This window comes from Micromys minutus (genome assembly GCF_963924665.1).
Source record: "Micromys minutus genome assembly, chromosome: X".
Classification (NCBI taxonomy): domain Eukaryota; kingdom Metazoa; phylum Chordata; class Mammalia; order Rodentia; family Muridae; genus Micromys; species Micromys minutus.
In genome coordinates this window covers 59,545,965-59,572,602 of record NC_137970.1, presented here as the reverse complement: position 1 = coordinate 59,572,602, position 26,638 = coordinate 59,545,965, and the positions used below count along the sequence as shown (strand labels likewise).

The window sequence follows — 26,638 nt, the reverse complement described above, 5'->3', positions numbered from 1 at the left end:
GGGTAATCACCATCCCTACTGTCAAGCTGTATTACAAATCAATCTTGATAAAAACCACATGTTACAGGTACAGAGACAGTCAGGTAGATCAGCAGAACAGAATTGAAGACCCATTTATGAACCCCCACACCTATGGTCACTAGATCTTTGAAAAAGATGCTAAAAACATTCAGTGGAAAAAGGACAGCATCTTCAACAAATTTTGCTGTTTGAACTGGCAGTCGGCATGCAGAAGAATGCAAGTGGATCTTAAGTTTTGAACTGTAAAAAGACTTTGATTTTTAAAAGTGACTGAATATTTTAAAAGAATTGCATTTTAATATGTAAAAATTTGTAAAGACTGTGGAACTATTAAGGTTGAGTAGATCTTGAGGATGGATAAAGAAGTAAGGGTTGAGGCTTAATAGTGTTGTGTTTGTGTGTCAAGATGACATAGGGTCAATTGTACTGGCTGGTTTTGTGTCAACTTGACACAAACTGGAGTTATCACAGAGAAAGAAGCCTTAGTTTAGGAAATGCCTCCATGAGATCCAGCTGTAAGGTATTTTCTCAACTAGTGATCAAGAGGATTGGTCCCATTCCTGGGCTAGTAGACCTGGGTTCTGTAAGAAAGGCTGTTCAAGCCAGGGGAAGCAAGCCAGTAAGTGACATCCCTCCATGGCCTCTGCAACAGCTCCTGCTTCCTGACCTGATAGAGTTCCAGTCCTGACTTCCTCTGGTGATGAACAGTGAGTGATATGGAAGTGTAAGCTGAATAAACACTTTCCTCCCCAGCTTGTTTCTTGGTCATGATGTTTGTGCAGGAAGAGAAACTATGACTAAGACACCTGCTGAAGTAGATACACCACAAGATTCTGCTGCCTACAGACTCTACCATCACTTCACCCAGCATCCTTTGTCCTTATGAGTTTATTTTTGCTTCTCTTGGAGTTTTCTACTTAGCTTACATTATAGTTACTATTTAATATATATATATACATATATATATATGTACATTTCATTGAGCTAAAGTGAAATTAACCTATGTAGGCCTCACTGAATTAAATATATAATGGCTTAGACTATATGGAATGAAATTACCAAACTGATTTTGTACTATTACAGTCATCTTCTAAGCTAAGAAAATTTAGGTTGAGCTGTGTCAATCTGAAGATTCATAATTCTAAATAAAATATATCTGAGAGCAGTTGGATTAACTCTGGCCATACATTTAACATAGAAGTAATGTGAATCTTCATTTTATATATTATCTGATATCAGCACTTTGTTTTCAAATTTATGCTATGGTTTCATTGTATCTAAATTTTTTTCCCTCAAGGTGACTTTGAATTCTTGTAATTGTTGGTGTCATGCATATTATCTGACATATATATATATATATATATATATATATATATATATATATATATATATATATATATATATATGTCAGATACATGGCTGCCTTTGTACTCTTGAGCTTTAAGTCCAGTGGTTTAGTAATATGGTATGGAAATAGAAGTCATGGTGCATATTTTATGGGGATGGGTAAAGATTTCAAAGTTTAAAGAGAAGAAACCAGCATATCCTTAGTTTCCTAATGTCTGTGATAATGAATCTTGAGAAATTTGTGCTGTGATTAATGCCACTTTATATACATGAGAGAGCTTTGTGGATTTTTTTTTGTTACTATTGAAAACAACAGCTTATGTTTTACCTTTCCACATTTGATGATTGTTTTAAACTTTTACTAGAGTTCTGATTATAGTCTCATAAATCTTGGCTCAGTTATGGTTTCTCTCTTCCCAGCCATCTCTCTCTCTCTCTCTCTCTCTCTCTCTCTCTCTCTCTCTCTCTCTCTCTCTCTCTCTCTCTCTCTCTCTCTCACTCTCTCTCTCTCTCTCCCTCTCCCTCTCCCTCTCCCTCTCCCTCTCCCTCTCTCTCTCTCTCTCTCTCTCTCTCTCTCTCTCTCTCTCTCTCTCTCTCTCTCTGTGTGTGTGTGTGTGTGTGTGTGTGTGTGTGTGTGTTTGGGGGATGCAGGGAGAGAGATCGAATTTACTTATAGGGAAATTTAAATAAAGGGGTAATTGAGAACAGAAAACTGTTTTACCAGAAGAGGAGAGGGTAAAAGAAGTTAATGGGGAATAAAGATGTATTGAATACAGGTAAAATGCACATCTCTCACATATTATGAAAATGTCATAATTAAAACAATTTTTATGTCACATGCTAATAGAAATATTTAAAAGTTGTTAATTTCTGTAATTGCATTGAACCCTTAGGATTTTTCCTGTTTAATTTAGATGGATGAGACTTAAGAAAGAATAACACGTATGGGTTGTTTTTGTGACTTCTGAATCCAGGAAATGCTGAAGATAGATAGACTATTAGAGTCATGCTTTCTAAACATAGTGTGAAAAAGATGGCCCGTACTCTTGAATAACTGACATATTGAGGTTAAAATCTGTAGGATGAAAGGAACTAAGGAAATAGTTGAAGAAGTATTCCACACAAAAAAAGTATGCGTAAAAGAACCTAATTTCTCAAACTTCTTTAGGAACTTACAATATACTCTCTTACTTGTGACAAAATATCTAATAACATAGAAAACTTCACTTTTCATCATATCACAAGGCATCTGAGCTTTAAAACACTGTTTATTGCTGCAAGAAACTGTAGGAATTCACTGAACCTAGACAATTTGATTGATCCAGTCACAGGCAGAAAGTATTTTTCTCTTACAGAGCTTAGCCAAGTATAAGAAAATAAGACTTTTAAATTTGTTCAAAGTGTACCCTTTGCTAAATTGTTGTGATTTTAGTTAAGATTTGGTGATTTGATGTATATGAATTACATCTTAGTTTTATAGGGTTGATTTTTCATTGCTAAATACAGGGATTATTAAAATTACCAAAAACTCAGTTTTAAAGTTTCATCGCAAATTAATGTATTTTAAATCCAGAGTTTCTAATAATATGAGAAAAGTAAGTAACATCTTCTTAAGCCCTGTGCATATTATGTTTTTTCCTAAGGCTATGCAATATTTCCATCCATTTGGCACTATGAAAAAATATCTTTATTTTTCAAACTGTTAAAGCTCAAACTTAGATCAATTAAATGGCATTAAAGTTTATTTTAGATCTATATTGAGATATACTCAGTATTTTTATATTTTTGTCCACTTGAGCAAGTTGTCAAATGTCCAATAAACAGGAAATAAATATTTGTGGTTGTGGTTATTAGTGTATTTCTTGAAGAAATATGAACTTGATCAGTATTCTTTGGGAAATTACATCTAGGTTAAGTTATATAAATAAACAGAATCAGGCAAAAGGAAAAAGATTCTGGTCCACTGATTTCTCAGATTATCTTGTTTTACACTTTATGGTTACTGTAACATGTTGCTTCTTATCTATGACAATGGTAACTCTAAAATATTAAGAAAACTTTTCATAAGTGAAGGATGGAGAGATGTTCTAGAAGTTGAGTTGTAATATTTCAGAGGACCAGAATTTAAATTCTGGCATTCACATCAGGCAGTTTGTAGCTACCTGTAGCAAACACTGGGGGATCTGATGATCTCTTCTGAACTCAACATGTACCTGCCCTTACTTGCACATATCCACACACACACATTAAAATACTAAAATTAAAAATTCAATAAATATTTTAGTGTGGGGGTGGCATGCTTTTAATCCCAGCACTTGGCAGGCAGAGGCAGATGGATCTCTGACTTTGAGGCCAGCATCATCGAACAGAGTGATCAGGCTACACAGAGAAATCCTGTCTTGAAAAGCCAAACCAATTCAGAGATGGTTATTTCCTTTCACCTCAATCTGTACTATAGAACAATAGTGATAAAAAGTGCATGGTATTGGTACTGAGACAGACAGGTTGAACAATAGAGTGGGATTGTAGATCCAGAAGTAAACCTACACACTAATGGTCACATGATCTTTTTTTAAAAAGATGCCAAAACCATCTAGTGGAGGGAAAAATGCATCTTTAACAAATGGAGCGCCTTCAACTGGTGGTCAGCATGTAGAAAAATACAAATTGATCCTTTTTTATCCCCTTGTAAAATACTCAATTACAAGAGAATCAAGGACCTCCAAATAAAACCAGGTAAACTGAATTTAGTAGAAAGGGAACTGGAAACTAGTTTTGAACACATTGGCACAGGAGGCAATTACTAGAACAGAACACCAATGTCTCAGGCTCTAAGATTGACAGTTGGCAAATGAGACCTCATGAAATTAAAAAAGCTTCTGTTAGGAGAAAGAAACTGTCAATAAGACAAAACAACAGCCTACAGATTGAGAAAAGATCTTTACCAACTGTGCATTCAATAAAGAGCTAATATCAAAAATATACAAAAACTCAAGAAGTTAGACTAAAGAAAACCACATACCCAATTAAAAATGGGGTACAGAGCTAAACAAAATTCTCAACTGAGGAATCATAAATGGCAAAGAAGAACCTAAGATCAAAAACTCAAAAGGTGCTGGTGAGGATGTAGATAAAGAGGAACACTCCTCCATTTCTGGTGGGATTACAAGCTGGTAAAGCCGGTTTGGAAATTAATCTGGAAGTTCCTCAGAAAATTGGAAATAGCTGTACCTGAAGACCCATCTATAACTACTCCTGGGCATATACCCAAAAGAGACTCTACTAAATCACAAGGACACATCCTCTACTATATTCATAGCAACCCTATTTGTGATAGCCAAAAGAGGGAAAAAACTCAGATGTCTCAGATGTGTCTCAGATGTGTTGAATGCTTTTGTAATTGTCTCAGAGGCATGTAAGCCAGGTGCAATTAAATTGTGTTCTTATAGGATTTACCTTGGCCATGGTATCTATTCAGAGTAGTAAAACTCTAAAATAAGACAGGAGTCTAAACCTTCTTTTAATATTCAAATTTAAAATAACTTAATAACTGATATTTTGTTTAAATTTGAATTTATCAATCAAGGTTTGATGACATGAAGTTAATCTAAAATATTTTATTTTTCTCTCTCCTATTTTCCCTCCCTTCTCCGTGTGCCTCTCTCTTTCTCATACACACATGCAGGGCTGTATGTGTGGGTGGCTGAGTGGTTAATTTTTAAAAATCAATAGATATTATGTTGATTCATCCTCGAACTTATCAAAGTATTTCAGCTAAGAACACTTTTTATTAAAACGTATAGAAATAGAAGAATTGATTATTTGAGTTATTTTGTTTTAAACACATAGATTTGACAAATTTTGAAAAAAAATAAGAAATTCAATTATAATTTTTAAACCTGACATGAAGAATGCTACTAGTGTAAATCTCAACTTTCTACCACAAATACAAGTAGAGTATGTTAAAACACATAATTACTATTGCAAAAAAATGTTTACAATAATTAAAAAAGGTGATCAGGAATCATGTAGAAAATAAACTGTAATTTTTAAAAAGTAAGATTTGTATGAAATGAAATGATTCCCTAAGACTGAAAATGTCAGCATTAATTTATGAATAAATCAAGTATCAGAAATGTACAAGTAATATTGGCTTGGGTTTAGCTCAGTTGGTTAAGTGCTTTCCGATTACACATAACTTCTTATATTTTACTCCTGCTCCTAATAAGCCTCGCATGATGCTATATAACTATAATATCTATATTGAAAATACAGGCAGAAGGGTCAGAAGTTTAGGGCCTTATGTAAGTTCATAGAAAGTTCAAGGCTAGCTTAGGATGTGTCAGACTGTCTCATAAAACCTTGGCAAAGTTTTACATTAGCACACTGTATACCAATAAAAGCTTCACGACAGTACATACTGCTTATAGCATTTTCATTCTAAGTAAGAGAACCTTAGTAATAAAAAATGTAACCCAAATGGCAAAGTTAATATTTTAAATAAATTGGGCTGGGATATTCATAAGTCAATGAAGCAAATATGTTGTATGCAATTTGAAAAGTACTAAAGACCAGGACTAAGTGCAAGTGGTTATTATGGAATGGGTAACTTAATCTCCGAAAATTTTCGTAGTAATTTTTACCCAATTATATGACAGTAAAACTCTAAGTTAATCTGTTGTTTTTGAAAAAAAGAGAAAATTAAAGTCGAAAATAATATTATTGTCTTTAAAATTGGTGTTTAGATTCAGTGCTATCAAAGACAGAAGTAAATGAACTATGTGCAACTGAAAATACCAGTATCTTAAACATTCTTCCTTCAAAGTATAAATGGTACAATTGATATAACTGTGAAAAAATCATTAATAAACATGAAATTTGAGTACATTTAATTCTGACAGATAAAATAATTTATGAGTACATGCACATCTCCAACCCATAATAAACTATAATATTTCCTACTTCATATGGTCTTTTGGACTCTGTTATTAAGTTCTAATTAGGAAAATACACATTTGGATGTTTAGATAAAATTTTTCCTCTTAACATCACTGAAGAAGCCTTAATTTAAAAATGATATTTCAGCTATCCCTGTATCAACTTGATTTAAACTATAGTCACCTGGGATGAGGGAATCAGATTTGAGGAAATCTCCCTATCATATTGTCCTGTGGAAATGTCTATGGAGAATTTTCTTAATTGCTAGTTGATGTAGAAGGGCCCTTCGACCTGCAGGCTGGAACCATCCATGGAACGATAGGTCTGGGTAGTATGAGGAAGATGGCTGAGCTAGCCATGGGAAAGAAGGCAGTGAGAAGTACTCCTCTATAGACCTTGATTCAGTTCCTGCCTCGGGGTTTCTAACTTGGGGTCTTGCCCTGACTTCCTTCAATGATGGATTGTGTCCTGGGTAATATAAGAAACAGATACCCCACCCCCACCCCAAGTTGCTTTTAATCAAACAAGCTAGGACTAAGGAAAAATAGGTTTTTTATTCAGATATAATTACCCAGATTTTCAGGGGCTAGCCTTCAGTATTTGTATCATTTTCACATGGAAGAAAGTGCAAGTTGAGCTGCAATCACATTTCCTTTAATGTACAGCAATAGCACATACAGGCACCTGGTGTGCACCTCTAGCTAGCCTTAAAATGTGTAATAAATTTTGAACACTTCCAGCATCTGGATAACCACAAGCATAGATCTGGCTGCATGTTTTGCATCCAGAGACATTTCAAAGTAAGAATAAGAGACAAGATAACTGAACGTTTGCACATTAAAACTATCTCAGCACTGTGCAATATGATAAGGTGGTCTTGTAATGTTGACAGTATTTGATGAGAAAGAACATTCAGAATCAATTTGCTATTGATTCAAGAAAATTTTCTGACAAGTAAAAATATCTACTGCTTTCAGCAGTCTGACGGAAAATTGACTGTTTTTCTTTTGAGCTTGTCAGACTCAATAACACGTACAAGGCATACTATAAAGGAGCATATTTTTATAAGAGCCAGAACTTTTATTCTTTGTCTATATACTTGCAATTAAATATTTGAATTAACTGTTCCACAACAGTGATAAAGCAATATCAGAGCCTATTACATGAAACAGAATAAATGCTAAGCTAATTAGGTTCATCTTAATGGTATTCATGAAAATATACGTAAAACAAATGTTCCAAGAAAGATTTGACATAAGTACAGATATGGAATGTTTAGGCTTATGTTTATTTTAAACATGTAGGATGACACGTGTACAATGGTAACAGGAACAGATATGAGTATGTCACATATGAGGTAAAGCAAGCCCAAAATTAAAAAAAAAAAAAATCAGGGAGCTTTTGTCCCAGTTTTGTGTTTAAATCCAAAATTTCCTGCAAGTCATTTGATATTTGAGACTCAATTTTCTTATCTGTAAAATGAGACACAACAATACATCTTTGCAAATGATTATCATGAAGACCAATTTAGATCATGTAGGTAAAAAATTCTAGCACATAGTTTGGCAATTAAAAGACTCTCTCTACTTGTGGATTTTCATCTTCCAGGATTATCTCTCTTGGAAGTGAATATTACCATACAGGAAAAGTTAATCGATTAAAAAGAAAAGAAAAGAAAAACATTAAAAGGAAAACTGGAACTTTTGAAATTAGTTTGAAAGCTGATTGAAAATCCCAGTTGCTAACAAAGAATTCCCAACTGAGGTATGGCTGACAAGCACATAAAAGAAATGCTCAGCATTGCAGGAGAGAGGGCAGCCTGAGGACTCGGAAATTTGAATACCACAGTAGCATGGAGTGTGACCTCATGGAGACTGACATCTTGGAGTCTTTGGAAGATTTAGGTTACAGGGGCCCATTGTTGGATGATGGTGCACTGTTGCAGGCCGTCTCTGCTGGAGCTGCTTCCCCGGAGTTTACCAAACTCTGTGCTTCCTGGTGTCTGAATCCTCTGTAAACTAGGAGAAAATATAAAGGCAACTAACAGTCCAGGTGAAGCTGAAGAGTTCCAGCTTGAGTTAAAGGAAACATTAGCAAAAGTTCCACCTAATCATGTGGAAAAGCTGCTATTGAAGAAGTCGAAGGGACCAACCCACTGGGAAAAGACAGAAGCCGTTAACCAAGCCATAGCTAATGAATATGAAGTCTGGAAGAAGCTGCTAATCAAACGTTTGGATGTTACCGTCCAGTCCTTTGGCTGGTCTGACAGAGCTGAGTCAGACAGAAAAATTAGCTAAGGTTTACCAGCCAAAGCATTTAGTTTTGTCTCCTAAAGTTAATATTTCCGTTGCTCATCTTTTGTCCGCCAGACAAGACTTGTTAAAGATTTTAAGGACAAGCAGTGGGTCCATAAGAGAAAAGACTGCCTGTGCCATTAATAAGGTGCTGATGGGCAGGGTGCCTGGCAGAGGTGGCAGACCTAATGAAATTGTGCCTCCACCCCCAGAGATGCCACCATGGCAGAAAAGACAAGATGGCTCCCAGCAGCAAGCAAGAGGCAGAGGCGGAGAGAGAGGTGATTGTGAACGTTCCTCATATGGAAGCCGAGGAGGTTATGAACAAGGAGGGAGAGGTGGACGTGGTGGCTATGACCAAGGTGGCCGAGGGGGAGGAAGAGGTGGTTATGAACGTTCCTCATATGGAGGCCGAGGAGGTCATGAAGAAGGAGGGAGAAGTGGATGTGGTGGCTAGGACCATGGTGGCTGAGGGGGAGGAAGAGGAAGTAAGCATCAAGGAGGCTGGACAGAGGAAGGGAGTGGAGGTGCAGGTGGCTACCAGGATGGTGGTTATCGAGATTCGGGCTTCCAGCCTGGTGGTTATCATAGCGGCCACAGCAGTGGCTACCAAGGTGGTGGCTATGGTGGTTTCCAAACATCTTCATATACAGGAAATGGATACCAGGGTGGTGGCTACCAGCAGGACAATAGATACTAAGATGGTGGGCACCATGGTGAACCAGTCAGTGGTCGTGGGAGAAGAGGTGAGAGAGGATGTGGAAGCCAGGGAGGAGTCTGGGGAGGAAGAGGGAGCAAGACTTATCACCAAGGGGGCCAGTTTGAACAGCACTTCCAGCACCAACACGGGGCTATCAGTACACTTACTCTGGATTTGGACAAGGAAGACATTACACTAGCTGAGGCTACAGACTCATATTTTGCTAGAGCTCAAAGTAATAGAAACTTAGTTTCAGAATCCTGAATCCAACATCTATTTGGAATGAAAGTAAGACCACAGGTGGCAGGCACACCTCTGCTTAGGACAACCATTTGTTGGTCTTCATTCAGCTCTTTCTCTTTTATTATTAAACAGTTTTACATAACACTGTTTATTGAAGAAACATATCTCTTCTTTCTATGAAATACAAATCGTAAAGGCAATTTAAGTTGCCTTTAAATGACCAGTAGATTAATCCACTTGGAATATACATGCTTTTTTGAAGAAATTACTTGAATAAAATAGTTTTCACACTTTCAATATGCAAGTTTTGAAAATGAGGACTTGCCTAGACTTTTTTTTTATATTTACCACTGGGAAACCTTCCTGATATTAACAACCAATGTGTGATTTTCGTAAACTATCTGATGTCTATTCTCCAAGTTTAGCTCTACCCTGATTGGCATTTTATTCAGAGAGACTTCATCACCTTTATTTCTGATAGACCTGGTGGGTTGGTTCCTGTTACATGAGCTCTTTTGCAGACAGCACATTCTGTAGCCTTATCCTGTTGGTGGAATCCTGTACCACGTGCTCCTCCAAAACCCACGAACACGGCCACAATCCATCAAGACGACAAAAGCAAACTGAGTTGTGAACCGTAGTACCTGTACCCACTTAGTTAAGTATAGCAACTCAACAGACCTGCATCCGTCTGAGACAAAAGTCCCTCCTTCAACCTTGTCTTTACTTGAAATTTGCTAGAAGAAATGGTGAGCAGACATCTGCTTTATGCACTAGTTCATGCTACTGGCTCAGCAAATGCAAGTTAGCTTGCTTTAGGCAAGAGACCTTTCTTGTGACAGAAGTGCACTAAGAAGTGAGAACGAGTCCTGTTTGGTGCAGTGAGCCCTTCATTATTGCTGCAGAAGACAGAAGCCTGGCAATGTCACCCTCCATGTCTGTACCTAAATCACATGATACTTCTGCCGGGTTTTTGTACGTGTAAACACGGTCAAGCTGTGAAAGAAAGTGGCTGGAGGTGTGTTTTGTGTGAGAGGTGAGCAATAAAGTACCTGTACATTCTCAAAAAAAAAAAAAAAAAGAAAAGAAAGAAAGAAAGAAAGAAAGAAAAAAAAGAAAGAAAGGAAAAGAAAAGAAAAGAAAAGAAATGCTCATCATTCCTACTCATCAAGGAAATGCCAATCAAAACAACCCTGAGATTCCACCTAACACCAGTTAGAATGGCTAAGGACAAAAATTCAGGTGACAGCAGATGCTTGCAAGGTTGTTGAGAAATAGAAACACTTCTCCGATGTTGGTGGGGTTGTAAACTGGTAAAACCACTCTGGAAATCAGTCTGGCAGTTCATCAGAAAACTTAACATAGTACTACCTGAGGGCATAGCTATACCACTCTTGGGCATATACTCCAGCATTTAACAAGGACACATGTTCTACCATGTTCATAGCAGCCTTATTTATAATAGTCAGAAGCTGGAAAGTATCCAGATGTCCTTCAGCAGAGGAATGGATGAAGAAAGTGTGGTCCATTTACACAATGGAGTACTCTCTCCTATTAAAAACGAGTTCAATAAATTCTTAGGCAAATGGATGCAACTTGAAGCTATTATCCTGAGTGAGGTTACCCAGTCTCAAAAGAACCCTCATGGAATGCTCTCCCTGATAATCAGATACCAGCCCATAAAAATCTAAGGAATACCCAAGAAACAATCCACAAAACTTATGAAGCTCAAAGAGAAAGAAGGTCAGAAGGTGAGTGCCTCAGTAATTCTTAGAAGAGAGAACAAATACACCCATTGGAGAAAATAGTGGGACACATGGAGGAGCAGGGATTGGAGAAAAAAAAATCATCCAGAGACTGACTTACCTGGGTATTCATTCCATATGCAGCCACTAAGCACATACACTGCACTATTGCTGATGTCAAGTAGTGCTTACTGACAGGATTCTGATATGGATGCCTCCTCAGAGGCTCTGCCAGAGCCATACTGATGATACAGAGGAGATTCCTTGAAGCTAACCATCGGACTGAACATGGAGACCCCAATGCAGGAGCTACAGCAAGGGGTGAAGGAGCTGAAAGGGTCTACAACCTCATGGGAAGAACAAATTTATCAACTAACCAAACCTGTCACAGCTCCCAAGGACTAAAACACCAACCAATAGGTTGCTATAGATACTCATGGCTCCAGGTGCATATAAAGCAGAGGATATCATTCTCTGGCATCAATGAGAGGAGAGAACTTTGGTCAGCAAAGGGCTGTTTGCCAGTATAGGTGAATGCTGAAGTAGGAGAGGGAGGTTGGGAGAGGGATCATCTTCATGGAGGCAATAGGAGGGGGAGGGAGGATGGGATTGGGATTGTTGGAAAGGGGATTGTAAATAAAACACCTGAATTGTAAATACAAAGAATATTCAATTTTAAAAAGTGACAAAATGAAAAGAAAAAAAGAAAAACTCAGTTGCTCTTTTAGGAAGTAAGTGACCTATTAATGAGTAAACTATTCATAAAAAATGCAGCATAGGGTGGGAACTATTCAATACATAGGCACTTTCACAAGTAATTATGGAATATAAATTGAGTTAAGTGATAAAAACATAAGAGAGCTAAATAAAAAATACAGATGTTACATAATTTAGAATAGAGAGACTAAGATAGTATGTAGATGTGACACCTAAATTAGAGTAAAAAAAAAATAGTAGTTTTCAGGGTGAATTAAAAGAAACAAAATGCAGTTGCAGCAGAGGGAAAGCCATGCAATGCCCCAGTGTGGAGCAGTGGTTTATTCATCTCAAAACTTGAAAAACTGTAATCACTAAAAGTCAGGGATAAGAAGAAAAGAAAAATGAGGCCAGAAAACACCAGTGTGAACTCACCATTGTGATTGAATTCTAATGTGCTGTGTAAGTATTACTCTGGCTGCAGTGATAAAATGAATGTTGATCCAATCACAAGTGAGAGTGACTAGACAATAGTATCCCGTACTACTCCAGCAGGAGGTCATGGTAGAATAGACTATACAGATAAAAGATAAAGGTATATTTTCAAGATGATACTTATGAAACTTGATGATAAATTTGATGCAAGTGGTAAATTAAAATACATTTTTGAATGGTATATAGAATTAGAAATTTAAAAATGACACAGGCTGTGTGAAATTTATGAATACAACTTTTTATAGATATATAATAATTATTTATACGTAGGGCTGTTAATAACATAAGAAAGTTCCAAGTGGAGCTACAAACTCAGATGTGTGTGTATAGATTAGTTATAACATGTGAAATATGTGTTAAAGAGAATAAATGAAAAATTTACATGTCAATTTATAATTAAATTTTAAAATTTCATTCTACATATATCAAACTATTTTATGGATTATAGCTGTGACTAAGCCAGTATCAATCATAGGTTGGTGGGATGGCACATGCAAAAAAAAATGTAACATCATCTTCTTACTACATACATAGTAAAACCCTTTAAAACAATATTGTTAAGCCCATTTATTCTTACATGTCTCAGATAAAGATACGTGAAATATACCTCATAAGACATTGGAAATAGATTTTTACTAGCCAGAGAGAAATTTAGTGAACTAAAAATGAACATAAAGTTTACGGGAATAAGGACAAACAAGAAGTAGCACCTTGGTTTAACTTTAGTCCCTATTGCATAAGTGTTCAATTATAACCAACCTTTAGGAATAAACCTTCTTTGAAATTATCGTGCACTTAGAAAGATAGGAAAATGCAAGGCCAATTTTATTATCCAGAAAAGTATAAGAAAATTAGCAGTAAACACATATATAATAATGTATATTCTCTATCTCAGTCTCTTTAACCCTAATAAATAGATTGTAATAGGATCTAAAGATAACATATCCAATGTTAGAATTTAAAGATGTATACCAGTCTGCTAGGGCCTATTCTTCAGAAAGGTGTTTCTATATTCTATATTCTCTTAAAATGAATGAAAGATTCCTTAGATTTTAGAAACATTGTTATGCCTGAATATTTTGCATTCATTTGCATATCATATTTTCTGAACTGAACTATTTGCTTGTTCTAGACAATTGAGAACTTGATTTTACAGTACACTAATTTTATGAAATTTCTTTTATGAAAAGGAGTCTGACCACTTTTAATGACCTGATAAAGATGTTAATCAAATGGCTTTTGATGATTCAGTAATACGTCTTAAAATAATTAAGATGTTGATTGTCCAGAAGACAGTGGTGCACATCTAATTCCATGGGTGTTACTAGAGCAATCACTGTGCCCCTTGTTTGAGAAAATTGGATATTGGTTTATTAGGGACTACCATAATTTTAGTTCAGATTCCCCAGGTCTGTAATACGTATGCCTCTTGAGAACTATTTACTCTCTCTGGAGACAGTATTATAGTTGGTGGAAGCTTAGAAATTCTGTTGGTTTGCTTTTTGTTCTTGACAGTTTAAAACAACTGAACTATTTCATATTTTGTAACTTAACACAATAGAAACAAACCAAACTTCTTAAATGTGTTTCTACAGTTTCTGGATGAAAAGTAATTAAGTAACTATTCATAATGGTATAGAAGCTCTGTCTTTCAGAATTAAAGAATATGGACTCATCACATAGAATTAAGTGTTTGTATTCTTTACCTAAATGTAAAACTAAAAGACATAAAGTACAGAAATAATAAAATACTACCTTTGATTAGTATTGACCAGACAATACAAATTAGCTAAAATGTAAGGTATTATAACACTGTTCATGTTTAAATAATGCTATAAACATTCCTTCAAAGAAAATGATAATGTACATTTACTATATATCTACTAAAAGTTTTGTATATAATTTAGGATTCAGAAGTACTTATGAGATACAAAAATATCTACAAAGTATTTTCTGCCTGTCCATTTACCTAAAAATTTTTCAGTAAAAATCACAAACAAGAAACATCCAAGATTCACATACTACACTAGACGACAAGTGGTAAATAGTGATGACCAAAACATTTGTACCTCATGGGAACATTTAGTAGCATATACCATATATAGATTTCTCAAAATATATAAGGAACAAATGTAAGAGTAACATTTTATGATACAAGTAAATGGATCTGAATTAATGTAAACAGGATAGAGCCTTCATCCAATGGGAAATGTAAGGAAGGGCAGATCTCATTGATACCTGTTTCATTGAAAGCTGAAAAATGAGAATTAAGCAAGACACAAATATGATCAGACTGGAGTGAGTACAGTTCAGAAAATAGAGGGTAAACTACTTGGAAGAAAGTGATTCTATACTTTGTACTTCTGATTGACTGATTCTCCTACATCCACCTCCCTACTACAGTATTACAAGTGTAAACATCCTCATGACAAGCCATGACTAAAACATATTCTCCATATATAGTCATATTTTAATGCAATGCAATATTTTACATGATGACATAAAATGTTACACATGGAAATATATCCTACAGTAAATGTTGATTACTCTCAGAAATTGAAGGCTACTCCCTATTGTTGAAGACAGTATCCACTTTGGACATGCAACACAGAGAAATCAATTCCAACACAGTATAATTGACCTGAATAGCTCCTTCCAGGGGACTTTCTCTCAGTGGATCCAAAGATGTTTTGGAACCTCCAAAGAAGAGGAAAAATTGGTGATCCTACCTATCTGGAAAGCCTATAAACCACATACATGAAGTCCAAAAAAGCAAGATATAACCAACAATGCAATAGTATAGTTTGTATCGTACAGTTAGTCAGCAACCATCTAAGTGGATTTAAGACTTACTCAGTGGAAGATAAATTCAGCCCTAGTCCTGTATGCCTAGACAACTACTACTAGCTGGTGAACTCATGAACCCTAGAGAAGAACCTAAAAATACTACTTTGTTAATGTACTAGAATTCTTAACTTTACTTTAGATGTAAGTGAATTTATCAGCTCATATAGAAAAGAAAAAAAAAAAAAAACTTAGTTTTGCCATTAGTTGGAAGCCATCAGAGTAATCAACAACTGGTCAATAGGCAAATGATTTTTCTGTCTATTTCTTTTCTTTGGCTCATGTTTTTTATTTTTTTTTTACAACTTTAGTTTTAAAAAACATAAATACATGTACAGATTTTTAAAGGCATTTTGACATAGCACTATATGAATATATTTTTGTCAGTACTTAATTCATTTAGAGGTTTTATAGTATGTGTAGAAATATTACTAATTACCATAAACATAAAGGCAAAATAGAAGAGAAAGTAAAAAGAAACAGTCAAAGTTTTCTTGGTGTGTATAGATTAAACATAAATGAGTTTGAATACTAAAAATTGTGAAAGGGCTATATTCTTAGCTCTTGGATTATTGATGATTTAAGATCCAGGTGTACCACACTCTGACATGGTGATATACATTTTTCTTTCTAAGGACTGGGGCTTTCATTTTCTGGCTTATGTTTTTCTTGAGCTTCATATAGCAATGAGTTGTTTCTGGGGTATTCAGAGCTTGCTGGAGTTAGTATCCAATTATCAGTGACTGTATATTACTTCTCTTATTTTGTGACTGGGTTACCTCACTCAGGATGATATTCTCTAGATGCATCCATTTTCTTAATAATTTCATAAAGTCATTCTTTCTGATAGCTGAGTAGTACTCCATATTGTAAATATACCATATTTTTGTATCCATTAATCAATTAAAGGACATCTGGGTTCTTTCCAGCTTCTGCCTATTATAAATAAGGCTGCTATGAACATTGTGGTGCATGTGCACTAATTGTATGTTAGAGCATCTCTGGGGTATATGCCCAGAAGTGGAATAACTGAGTCTTCAGGTAGAACTATGTCTAATATTCTGAGGAACCTCCAGACTGATTTCAAGAGTGGTGGTACCAGCTCACAGCCCCACCAACAGTAGAGGAGTGTTCATCTTTCTCCACATCCTCACCAGTATCTGTTGTCAACTAAGTTTTTGAATTTAGCCATTCTGACTGGTGTGAGGTGGAATCTCAGGGTTGTTTTGATTTGCATTTTCCTGATGGCAAAGGATGTTGAGCACTTTCTTAGATGTTTCTCAGCCATTCAATATTCCTCAATTGAGAAATTTTTGTTTAAGTCTGTACCCCATTTTTTAATGGGGTTGTTGGATTCTCTGGTATCTAACTTCTTGAGTTCTTTGTATATATTGGATATTAGAACACTATCAGATGTGGGGTTGGTAAAGATATTTTTTCCAGACTGTTGGCTGTCATTTTGTTTTCTTGACAGTGTCCTTAGCCTTAGAGAAACTTTGCAATGACATTAAGTCCCATTTCTCAATCCTTGGTCGAAGAGCACAAGCCATTGGTATTCTGTTCAGGAAATTTTCCCCTGTGCCTATGTGTTCTAAGGTTTTACCTATTTTCTCATCTAATAGTTTCAGTGTACCTGGTTTAATGTGGAGATCTTTTTTTTTTTTTTTTTTTTTTTTTTTTTTTTTTTTTACAATCTGCTCCTTTATTTACTTATTTATTGGTAATTTTATTTATTTATATTTCTAGTATCATTCCCATTCAAAGTCTACCATTCAAAAGCCCCTATCCTGTCCATTTCCCCTTTGCCTGTAAGAGGGTGGTGCCCTACTAATGTGGAGATCTTTGATCCACTTCCACTTGAGCTTTGTACAAGAAGATAAGAAAGGGTGTGTTTTCATTCTTCTCAATGCTAAGTGCCAGTTGGACCAACACCATTTGTTACAGCTCTGTTGTCAAAAATCAAGTAACCATATATATGAGGATTCAGTCATTCATCTTCTACTCTTTTCTATAGATCAAAATGCCCATCTCTGTACCAGTACAGTTTTTAACACAATTGCCTTGTAATAAAGCTTGAGGTCATGGATATTAATTCCCACAGATGTTTCCTGTTGTTGAGGATGGATTTCGATATTATAGGTTTTTTTTTTTTTTCAGATGAATTTGCAAATTGCTATTTCAAACTCTATGAAGAATTGAGTTAGAATTTCAATGGGGATTGCATTGAATTTGTAGATTGTTTTTGGTAAGATGGCCATATTTACAATGTTGATCCTTCCAATCCAAGAGCATGGGAGATCTTTCCGTTTTCTGATATCTTCCTTGATTTCCTTCTTTAGAGGTTTGAAGTTCTTGTCATACAGGTCCTTCACTTGCTTATTTAGAGTCACACCAAGGTATTTCATATTGTTTGTGACTATTGGGAAGGGTATCTTTTCCCTAATTTCTTTCTCAGCATTTTTGTCCTTTGAATAGAGGAAGGCTACTGTTTAGTTTGAGTTAATTTTATATCCAGTCACATTGCTGAGGCAGTTTATCAGCTGTAAAAGTTCTCTGGTGAAATTTTTGGGGTCATTTTATTACACTATTATGTCATCTGCAAATAGTGCTATTATTACTTCTTACTCTCTGATTTGTATCCCTTTCATTTCCTTTTGCTGTATAATTGCTCTGGCCAGGACTACCAGTACTATGTTGAAAAGGTAGGGGGAGAGTGGGCAGCATTGTCCAGTACCTGATTTTAGTGGTATTGCTTCAAGTTTCTCACCGGTAACTTTGATGTTGGCTGTTGGTTTGCAGTATATTGCTTTTATTATGTTTAGGTATGGACCTTGAATTAGTGTTTTTTCCAAGACTTTTAGCATGAAGGGGTGTTGAATTTAGTTAAATGCTTTCTAAGCATCTACTGAGATGACCATGGGGTTTCTTTCTTTGAGTTTGTTTATATGGTGGATTACATTGATGGATTTCCGTATATTAAACCATCCCGGCATCCCAGGGATGAAGCCTACTTGGTCATGTTGAATGATATTTTTGATGGGTTCTAGGATTCAGTTTGCAAGGACTTTGTTGAGTATTTTTGCATCAGTGTTAATAAGTGAGATCGGTCTGAAGTTCTCTTTCCTTGTAGGGTCTTTGTGTGGTTTAGGAACTAGGGTTATTTTAGCCTCAAAAAAATGAGTTAGGTAGTGTTCCATCTGATTCTATTTTGTGGAATAGTTTGGAGAGTATTAATATTATTTCAGCAATAAATGTCTGATAAAATTCTGCACTGAACCTATCTTTACGTGTGCTTTTATTGGTTGGGAGGCTTTTGATGACAGACTCTATTTCTTTAGCTGTTATGTGATTACTTAGATGGTTTACCTGGTCCTGGTTGAACTTGTGGATCTAGTATCTGTCTAGGAGTTCATCCATTTCCTCCAGATTTTCCAACTTTGTGGAATATAGGCTTTTGTAGTAGGTTATGATGATTTCTTGATTTTCCTCAGTTTCAGTTGTTATTTCTCCACTTTCCTTTATGATTTTGATAATTTGGATACTCTTTCTTTGCCCTCTAGATAGTCGGGATAAGGGTTTATCAATCCTGTTAGTTTTCTCAATGAACCAGCTCTTGGTTTTGTTGATTCTTTCAATGGTTCTTTTTGTTTCTATTTGGTCTATTTCTGCCCAAAGTTTCATTATTTCTTGCCATCTCTTCCTCTTGGGTGTATCTGCTTCCTTTTGTTCTGGAGCTTTCAATTTTGCTGTCAGGTTGTTAGTTTATGCTCTCTTCAGTTTCTTAATGGAAGCACTCAGAGCTATGAATTTTCCTCTCAGTACTGCTTTCATTGCATCCCATAGGTTTGGGTATGTTGTGTTTTCATTTTCATTGAATTCTAGAAAATCCTTAATTTCTTTCTTTATTTCTCCTCCGACCCTGCTATTGTCCCGCGCAACCGTCTCGCCTGCAAGAACGACGCGGCACACAAAATAGAATCCTTCTGCGGTAAACTTTATTGCTCTGGAAAACCAGTACTTGCTTCACGTGACGAAAAGACGGAGAAAACCAAGAGATCCAAGGAGACGAACAGGACGAACAAGCTCCACGAGACGGCCGAAAACCAACGGGAGAAAGAGAGGAAGAAGAGAGGAAGAAGAAGAGAGGAGAAGAGAGGGAGAGAGAGGCAGAAGAGAGAGGAGCTATCCAGCCCTTCCCCTATAAAGGGATCAGTCCTTGCCTTGGACGCGGAGCCCCCTGATTGGTTGAGACTCAGCAGGCCCTATGACGCCACGGAAGAGGCGGAACTCATGAGGCGGAAAAGTTACCCAGCGTGTGTGCACATGGCTTGTTTACTGCTAACTCCAGCCAGATATCAGCGCCATCTTGTGATGGCGAATGCGTGGGAATGTGTGGGCGGCGCCCCACATGCTATCATTTAATAGAGCATTGTTTAGTTTCCATGTGTATATGGGCTTTTTGTTGTCTTTGCTGTTATTAAAGATCAGCCTTAGCCCATAGTGTTGTGAAAGGATGCATGGGAGTATTTCAATCTTCTTATATTGATTGAGGCTAGTTCTGTGTCCAATTATGTGGTCAATTTTCAAGAATGTGCCGTGAGGTGCTGAGTAGAATGTGTATTCTTTTGTTTTAGGATGATATGTTCTGTAAATATATATTAATTCCAGTTGGTGCATAGTCTCTGCTAGTTTTACAGTGTCCTTGTTCAGTTTCTGTTTCCATGATCTGTCCATTAGTAATAGTGGGGTATTAAAGTCTCCCAATATTATTGTGTAGGATAAGATGAATTTTTTGAGCTTTAGTAGGATTTCTTTTATGAATGTGGGCGCTTTTGTATTTGGAGAATATATGTTAAGGATTGAGAGTTTCTCCTGACAGATTTCCCCTGTAATGAGTAAAAAGTGTCCTTCCTTATCTTTTTTGATAACTTTTGGTTGGAAATTTACTTTATTCTATATTAGAATAGGCACTCCATCTTGCTTCTTGGGGCTGTTTGCTTGGATGTTTTTTTTTTTCCCAACCTTTTACTCTGAGATAGTATCTGTCTTTGTCTCTGAGATAAGCTTCTTCTATGCAGCAAAATGCTGGATTTTGTTCATGTATCCGGTCTGATAGCTTATGTCTTTTTATTGGGGAGTTGAGTCCATTTATGTTAATAGATATCAAGGAATAGTGGTTGCTTTTCCTGCTATTATTGCTTTTGTAGGTTGAATTGTGTCTGTGTCTCTTTCTTCTTTTTGTTTTCTTGCTTAGGAGATTTTTTGTTTTGTTTTGTTTTGTTTTTACTAAAATGTAGTTCCCCTCATTTTATTGGGTTTTCTACCTATAATTCCTTGTAGTGCTGGGTTTGTGGTCAGTAATTGTGTAAATTTAGATTTGTCTTGCAATATCTTCATCTCTCCGTCTATGGTGATTGATAGTTTTGCTGGGTATAGCAGCTTGGGCTGGCACTTGTGCTCTCTTAGGGTCTGTATGATGTCTGTCCAGGCTCTTCTAGCTTTCACAGTCTCTGTTGAGAAATCGGGTGTGATTCTGATTGGTCTGCCTTTATATGTTTCCTGACCTTTTTCCCTTACTGTTTTTAGTATTCTTTCTTTGCTTTGGACACTTGGTGTTTTGACTATTATGTGTCAGGAGGAATTTCTTTTCTGGTCCAACCTATTTGAAGTTCTAACGGCTTCCTTTATGCTGGTGGTCATCTCATTCTTAAGGGTAGAATAGTTTTCTTCTACAATTTAGTTGAATATATTTACTGTGCCCCTTGTTGATATTCTTCTTCTTCAATTCCTATTATCCTTAGGTTTGGTCTTCTCATTGTGTCCTGAATCTCCTGGACATTTTGGGATAGGAGCTTTTTGGTTTTTGCATCTTCTCTGACTGTTTTGTCTATGTTTACAATGTTGTCTTCTGCCCCTGAGATTCTCTCTTCAATCTCTTGTAGTCTCTTGGAAATGCTTGCATCTGTAACATCTGATTTCTTTTTTAAGATTTCTACCTCTAGGATTGTCTCTTTTAATGTTTTCTTTATTGTGTCCATTTCTGTTTTAAATACCTTCTTCCATTCCTTCATCCTTTTGGTTCTTTTTTCTCCTTGTTCTTTGAGTGTTTTTGTTGTTGTTGTTGTTGTTCTTATTGTTTCTTCTTTAATAACTTCTAATTCTTTATTCTTTTCCTCCCACTCTTGTTTAAGGATCTCTATCACCATCTTGAGGTAGGATTTCATGTCTGAGTCTTCTTTTTCTGGAGTGTTTTGCATTCTGCTGTTTGCTATGATGGGAGAACTGGGTTCTAGTGTTGCCAGGTTGTCTTGGTTTCCCTGGGGTATGCTCTTTCACTTTCCTCTTGCCATCTTGTTGTCAGTGATATGTTCTCGGCTTTCTCTTGTACTTGGTCTGTGTCCCTGGATCTCTGCTGGTCCAGGTGGTGTTTGGTCTGAGTCCTTTTCTACACACCAAAGCCGCTGAGTGTGAACAGAGTTCCCAATGCTGGGTTCCTGGTCCCTGGGTCAGGCAGGACAGGGGCGTATTTTCTGTGCGCGCTCGGCAGAGATCTCTCTGCCCCCTGGTTAGTCTGTTCCTCTTCTCACCAGGCCTTTATCTCTGGGGCTCCGCTGGTCCAGGTGGCAGATAAGCCAAGCCCAATTCTGTGCTTTTGATATTGTTTTAAATAATTTTGTAATAGTTGTCTTTAATTGTGGGTACTACTAATTTGAATGTATCCAGGGAATATGATGCAAACCTGAAAGAAATAATTAGTATCACAGAAATATAATCAGGATTCCTGTTGATGAAATTTTTAACAATGACCAATAAAACAAATCATTATTAGTGAACTAAAGACCTAAGATTTTTTTAAAAATCCAGCACAAAATTAAAACTGTAGTACATACTTAAAGTTTAGGAAAGATAGGCACGCTATTGTTTTTACCTAAAATTTAGATAATACTAAATTGACTTTCTCTCTCCCTCTCTAGAAGCAATATACAAGGAACCTTATGATTCTAGCCACTCCAGCAACTCTTAAACTGCCTAAACGAAAATTTTTGGCTTAATCATGTGATTTCAGTCTTGGTGGACTAAAGTTAGGAGACCCAAGGACTTGTCCAATGAATAGCAATTTTTATAAGCTCATCAGGAGATACTATTATTTAATCATATTAAAACTGAACTATTCTAGCTTATTTTCATTTTCTACCACGTTTTATACGCTGATAACTTTTTTCCAATTCATTTTGCATCCAATCATAGTGCTCCTCCCTCCTCTCTTGTTGGTCCCACCCTTACAAATTGCTTCACTCATTGTTTTTCCCCTTCTTTTCAGAGAAAGGGAGCCCTCCCCCTGCCCCGACCCCTTGTGTATCATACCATCCTGGAAATCCAGTCCCAGCAGATCTAGACACATCCACTCCTGGGTATATAACCTAAAGAAGCTCTACCATATATTAAGGACACATGTTCCACCATGTTCATAGCAGCTTTATTCATAATTGTCAGAAGCTGAAAAGAACCCAGGTGTCCTTCAGCAGAGGAATGAATACAGAAAGTGTGGTACATTTACACAGTGGATTACTACTCAGCTATTAGAAACAATGACTTCATGAAATTCCTAGGCAAAAGGATGAAACTAGAGAATATCGTCCTGACTGAGGTAACACAGTCACAAAAGAACAGACATAATATCCAGTCACTGATAAATGGATACTAACCCCAGAAAGCTCTAAATACCCAAGAAACACTTCATAGACCTTATGAAGCTCAAAAAGAAGGAAGGCCACAATGTGGAAGCCTCAGGGGCTGCCTAACTGAGGAATCCACCTCATGTGCAGCCACCACCAGGCCCAAAAACTGCTGTTGATGCTGGGTTTTTCTTTCTGACAGAAACCAAATAGGGGTGCCTCCTCAGGGGCTCTTCCAGAGTCATGCAGCTGAGCATGCTTGTAGCTAATCATCAGATTGAGCACATGGACCATGGTAAGGTTGCTGGAGTGGGGGTTGGGGGGAAATGAAGGCACATAAGGAGGTTGCAAGCTCATTGGAAGAACAACATTGTTGACCAACCAAATCCTCCACAGCTCCCATGGATTAGAACACCAACCATTGAGCACACATTGAGAGGCCTATGCCTCCAGTTGTATATGTAACAGACTGCAGTGTCCAGCATCTATGTGAGAAGAGTCCTTTGGTTCAGTGAGGGATTATTTTCCTAATGTAGGGTTACCAAGGCACTGAGGTAGAAAATGTGATTGGGCACTAGTGCACCTTCATGAAGACAGTTAGAAGGGGAGGGGGTATGGGAGCGCAGTGGGCAAGGGGTATAACATTTCAAAAGTAGCTACAGAGAGTATCTAATAAAAATTAAAAAAGAAAGAAAAAAAGAAAAAATAATAACAATGTCAAAGAAGAGAACATAACAAATAATAAGCTAAGTAAGAAGCATCCACACATTATTCTTAATAAAATTCAGATTGCTCATATGTAACCAATATCTCTATTAATGTTCTTTAACTCTTACAATACATGCTCCATTATTGAACACAGATACACCAAAATATTTCTAAAGTCTCATATTTTGTTTACTGGTCACGCTCCTCGGATCACTGATGATATCTTATTCTTATGTTATTCATGACTGTGATCTAAGTGAAGATTCTCAGTTATGCATTTTACAGAATATTGATCTTTTTTTCTTCTGGTGTTTTCTCATTACTGAAACGTTAACAGCATAGACAAAACTGATAGAAATAAAATATGTTCTTCATATTACTTTATATTTGACTCACATCAACATTACTTGCTGTTATTTTAAACTTGGCTCTGAATGTAGAGTTTTCTAATTTTCTCTGAGTTACTAACTTCCATATGTAATAGAAACAAAATGAAGTTTTACTTTCTTCTATAAGTGTTGAAGTCATTATAGATATGATTAAATATTTCCATCTGTAAAAGTTGAGATTATACTTTAATGCTATGAAAATAAAATTTTTCTTGATGCTTATACAATTGTCAATGACAGTAACCTTGTTCATATCTCTTATTGATGAAAATTATCACTGTAGGGTTTATGGTAAAGTCACCAGAAATTTATCAGTAGATAACAATTTAAACTTGATTTCCAGAGTCGTATCTTTATAGTATTGTTGTATCCTGTCTCTGACTCATTCTTTCAGATATTTCTCGGATTCATCATTTTGTCTGCCACTCAGTTAGATGTCACTTCACATATGGCAGCTTCCTTCTACAAACTAAATTTACCTTCATTGTTTGGGATTAAAGGTGTATCTGTATTCTAGCCAGAGAGATTAAGTTCTGTAATGTGCCTGCATTCCAGCTGGATCACACAGATCCATGTCTTTGGATGTGATGTCTTAACAGAGTAGTCATGTTGCTGGATTAAAATTACTCTAAATTTGTGTACTCCAATATGAGTAAAACCAAATAGGCCTACTATACACCTGGTCATAATAACTCTCCCCCGAAAATTTTCCTCTGGAGGAATTGGAAATAAGTGCAAAGAGACCGTAAATGTAGATCAATCCAATGGGTCTGTGGAAATTTCCACTCTTTTTGAGAATGTGCTCTAATTTCCTACACAATAACTGTAGCATTTCATCTACACTATGTTCTGTGAATCTCATTCAAATTCTCTTGACTAGTTTAAAAGTCTTGGTATTTGAAGGATATTAGTGACAATGGGATATAACACCTTAGAAATTTAGTATCTGTATATTGTCCTATGAATGATATGTCTATCATATATAAGTTACATACATAATTATATACAAGTTTTAAAATATTTTTCTCAATAAAATATTTTGTTCAACCTAATGCTATATAGTGAGTTTTGTTTTGTTTTTCCTTTAATTTCTCTCTCTCTCTCTCCTTTTTTTGTTGTTTTCTTTCAACTTTATCTTAAAGAAAAAAGAAAAACACATACAGATTTTAGCAGCCATATTTATCATAGCCAGAAGCTGGAAAGAACCCAGGTGTCCATGAACAGGTGAATCGATATAGAAAGTGTGGGACATATACACAATGGAGTACTACTCAGCTACTAGAAACAATGACTTTATGAAATTCCTAGGAAAATGGATGCATCTAGAGACTATCATCCTGAGTGAGGTAACACAGTCACAAAAGAAGAGACATGGTATACACTCACTGATAATTGGATATTAACCCCAGAAAGCTCTGAATACCTCAGAAACAACTCACAGGCCATATGAAGCTCACAAAAATAAAAGCCAAAAAGTGGAAGCCTCAGTCCTTCTTAGAAAACAACAACAACAACAAGTGTATAGCACCCACTCAGAGTGGGGTACACCTAGATCTTAAATCTCTCTTTTCTATTCTTCATTATTCTAAAAAGGTTCCCAAGAAATGGGCAGTAAGATTCTAAAATGGTGAAAGTCTGAAGTAAAACACACTATTACAAGTAAATGCACCTGAGAAATTCTGGGAATAATAGTTTTCAATTTTGATCATTTTCTTTCCTGTAGTTAAGAAAAACTTACAAGTTTTGATTTTTTTTTAAAGAAATAGGATTGTCAGCTTTGGGGTAAAATATGACAAAAGAAGCAATGTCTTATTGTATTATAATAGATACAATAAAAATATTGAGCTCTCCATAAATAATAATATCACAGTTTGTTCAGACCTTAATTTTGACTTGCATTTATTCTTGGAATTAATCAATTAAATGTTTCTATTTAAATTTTATTTAAGAAACAGAGTAAAATGAAACATATGTGAAGCCATTATGAATTGAAACCATCTCTGACAAATAAATACCACAGTAACACTATGTCCTTCAGGAATATTCAATAGGCAAAGTAAAAACAAATGAATGTCCATTTAGCTAAGGCAGGTGAGGAGGCTATACTGTGGCTAATAAAGCAGAAAATGTGATTTGCGTTAATTCAAGTTATTAGTGATCGTATTACATGTGGGAATGACTGAAGACAGTTTGCATCATTTGTGGTTCCTATGATTTGAAAAGCTTTTTCTCTAAAAATGAGGGGTATCTCTTACAAGGTGCCCACGACCTCTGATCCTTACAATCTTTCCATTCCATCTTGTACATAGATTTCCTGAACCTTTACAGGAAGAGTTTAATCAAGACATTCCATTCACATTGCCCAATCATAGACCTCTGTGTTAATTCCCTTTTACAGAAAGGAGAAACGTCTCTGACAAGTGTTGAGCAATGTATTTAATGAACCAGAAAGCAATATATCATTAGGAGTTAGATTTCTGTTCTGTTAATTTAGCAGAATACCAGTAAGAAAACTATTTTTCTTCAGTGGAGTAGTTCACCA

The 26,638-nt window shown here is 36.1% G+C and overlaps 1 pseudogene across 1 annotated transcript; it reads left to right on the top strand.

Annotated features, from left to right (window-relative positions):
- Positions 1-8,158: 8,158 nt before the first annotated feature.
- Positions 8,159-9,503, top strand: LOC308414976 (protein FAM98A-like; annotated as a pseudogene). The gene is made up of 2 exons: positions 8,159-8,237; positions 8,329-9,503. The product of its transcript is annotated as a protein FAM98A-like (transcript).
- Positions 9,504-26,638: the final 17,135 nt, after the last annotated feature.